This window comes from Perca flavescens, chromosome 16 (assembly GCF_004354835.1).
Source record: "Perca flavescens isolate YP-PL-M2 chromosome 16, PFLA_1.0, whole genome shotgun sequence".
Taxonomy (NCBI): domain Eukaryota; kingdom Metazoa; phylum Chordata; class Actinopteri; order Perciformes; family Percidae; genus Perca; species Perca flavescens.
Window position 1 is genome coordinate 26275061 of NC_041346.1, and position 3702 is coordinate 26278762.

Here is a 3702-nt window from a genome sequence, read left to right on the forward strand (position 1 = left end):
TTTAACTGGTGCACCCCACACACACATACACGGTGTTGCGTTCACGTTCCATGAGGAGCGCAGTACATACCAGTGGTAGAAGAAGCACTCACATCTTAATATACTTAAAATACAAAAAGTAGAAGTATTAATTATGCAGAATGGTCCATTTCAGAATAATGTGTGTTATATTATTGAATTATTGGCACACAGGACCCCCCTGGAATCTGATTAGCCCCCCCAGCAGAGTCAACAGGTAAACAGTGTGCACCGGGCTAATTGATTAAGTGGGCTAGTGCTACTGGTACTTAGTGTTTTGTCTGAATTAATAGAACAGAATATAATGCAAGTCAATGTAGCATAGCCTACATACATAATATAGAATAACATAAAATAGGCTTATAATATAGAGTAACATTATATTTAGTTATACAGTGCAGCAATATAACATATATAGTAATCCACTGGCCTGGGAACGCCTCGGCATCCCCCAGTCAGAGATGAAGATGAGCGATGAGTGAGTTTGTTACGCCACAGGTCAATGAAATGAACAAGAAGAGACATAAAACCGCCACAAAGTTACTCTAAACAATTACAAAGGGACGCAAAACTAACACAAGGTGGTGCAAAATTACCAAACATTTGTGCATAACAGCCACAAACGTCTCTTACAGTCTGGCTGTCTTGTTCCTAGGTTAGAGGGGTGGGGGTCTTTTTACACCCATTGTTTGGCCGTAGGCTGTTTGGAGTCACAAATATCATCTATTTACTGATATTATTGCAAAAAGGAATATTTTTAAAACTGAATAAACAATGTGGTTTTAATAATGTACTTTGAATCTGAGTTTTAAAGCACCATTTACTCATTTACCAAATGTGTCCCCCTTCTCTGAATCTGTGCCCTAGTCTGTCTATCTGTCTGTCTGTCTGTCTGTCTGTCTGTTTGTTAGTTATGAATAGAGCAACAAAAAAAAAATCTGTTGAGGATGACCACAAAAGGAAAATTCTTTTTAAAACCATACTACCTTAAAGCAGACATGCTTTTTTGTGCCAAACTAGTAGCCTAAATCTTAGTCTTTTCTTATTGGTTTTGATGCGTGCATATAAGTCTAAAAAGGTTGTTGGAAGTATATTACCAGACCATCCATGGCTATTTAGACTTTTTATTTATTGTGAGAAAAAGGCAGGTTAATTTATGTAAAATCATAGTGATATCATTTTCTTCTCTGTTCTCCTGTTTGATCATGCAACTGTTAAAGATTAAAGCTTTTATATTGTGTCCGGCACATATATGTTTTAAGCAAGTAAGACCTTTGAAACATGAAGCGATTGCCCGTTTTTTCCCATGTTACCTGAAGGCAGCACAGCAGTCCCTTTACTAGGAGAGTTTATCAAACCAAAGATTGTCTACAAAAAACGTCTCTGATTAAATTAAACGACAGGCAGAGGGTTAAAATAAACCCGCATTAGTTTTCTTATTCTATAATTTAATGTCAGTTTTCCTCCATCCTCCTTTTACTTTCCATAAATCGCTTTCCATAAATTCTCTCCGTCTCTGTCGCCCTCTGCGCAAATTTGCGTTTTCCTAGGATGGCGAAGGCATAACCCGCCTTACTCTGCCTCTTATTGGCTAGTACCCGTTGCCTGCTCTGGTTGGATTGGTTAGACATGAGGAGTGCGATTGGTTAGTTAGTTAAGAACACAAGTTCTCTTGAATAAATCGATGGGTAAAGGTAATCAGAGACAGAGAAGGGCGGGATATGCCTTCGCCATCCTAGGAAAAGAATCATCGCGTCCTGCAGACTATTATTTTACGTAGCCTACATGGCAGACATGCACGAGGAGCATAAACATCTGCACGTGGGCAAATCCATGACGCAGGCACGCACAGAACATGACGACATGCCGTACCGCAAGTCGACTGAGACAAAAGATTACCGATTATTAACAAGTCTAGAGATGTAGGTGTCAAACAATCAAATCTAGGCCTATATATTAAATCCATGGTTTCAAACTACTACATTTACGTTATCTAACAGAACATTTCCAAAAGATAATACATTTATATTAACACTTTTATTACTCTTACAGGCCCATATATTCATTGGAACCTATTTTATACAGTCTGATAAGATTTGGGGTTGTTGTTCATTGTAAACTGGTCCAAAACATTTACTGACTTAGCAGAATTTCACATTCACAAAATTCGTGTCAATTTTTTCTTGTCATATTTGATGTTTGTTTATTCCCCTCTTCTTTGTTCTTTATATTATTTGATTATACGTTTGCACCTTTGTGAGCATCTGATTCTTTATAGTACTGTGAAGAATTTTAGGCCATATTGTTTGTATATGAATTTTGTTAAATAAAAATGAACAGCAGCGGCAAAAAAAAACAAATTAAATATGTGCTTCCCGCTCGGGCCCATAGCATTTACATTTTTAATGTTTTTAAATCACTTTTCTCGACTCAGAGAAAGTTTTTCCAAATGTAAGAAGTCCATGTATTCAAAATACAGGATAGGAAGAGTCATAATCAACGTTGTTTGCAGTTCCCAACAGTCCCCAACAGTTTTACAGATGGCCCAGGGGTATAGAATGCCATTTTATTCAATATTAAATAAATACATAAATAAATATACCCATGAAATAAATAGGTCTTTATTTTAAGGAAGTGAACTGGCATCTCTCCAGCCATCAATCCACACTTTGGTCCCTACGGGGACTTGAACCAGCGACCGTCCGCTTCCCAACCCAAAGTCGGAGAAAAGTACTGGGGTAAAAAGTACAATATTTACCTCTGAGATGTAGTGGACGATGAGTATAAAGTATTGTAGATCCAGTACAAGTGAGAACGCTGAACGTAGAAACAAGCTGACATGCTCAATTTATTCTAAGGCTGCGTTCATGCTGCGTGCGTCGGCAGTCTGACATCATTCCATTCATTTTGATTGGGGTGGGGGGGTGCGACAGGGGTTGCTGCTGCAGGGGGTCACTCAAAAAAACACAGCAGAAAAGTTGAGACCAGCTCAACATTTGGAGAAACGCAACCACACGTCGCTCAGCAATGGCCGATCATGTCACCGGAGATCAGACTTGTCAGTGTTTTCTGAGGCGGTGAGAGAGTCCCGTACAGGAAACAGGAAACATCACTGCCTCCATCGCTGCCACAAGAAAGTTTTACAACACTACAAGGGTAAAAAAAAAAATGAAACACAAGGACTGCCCGGGAGTTTGTGTAATAGCTGAACGTTTCTTGCAACGTATTGAACTTGGTATTGTGTACCGTATTAACAGGTTAACTTTTTTTACACCACACCTTTCATGTGGCCTTTGAGGATTTGATTTTGGCAGGTCTACGTGATTAAAAGGCGAATATGAAACATGGACCAGAGTTACAGATGTTGGGTCACAAGTTAATCTGGGCGCAGCTGTTCCACAGCTAACAACCGTCTCCTCTGAGCCAATTCGTCAAACACCTGACGGCTTCCTGTACATGCTGTAGGTAGCCCAAGTCCAAACACATTAAACACAATCACGGTACAAATAAGACCTTTGCGGTGTAGACAAGCAGACAATGCAGAATATAGCCTACACACAGCACTCTACCAACCAGAAAGCTTTGAAGACTATCTGTAAATTGTGTCAAATGTGCATCTGAAATACTGCACTCTTTGAGGTTATACCCCCCATTTGCTCAGCACAAAAACTCACTTGATTTTAG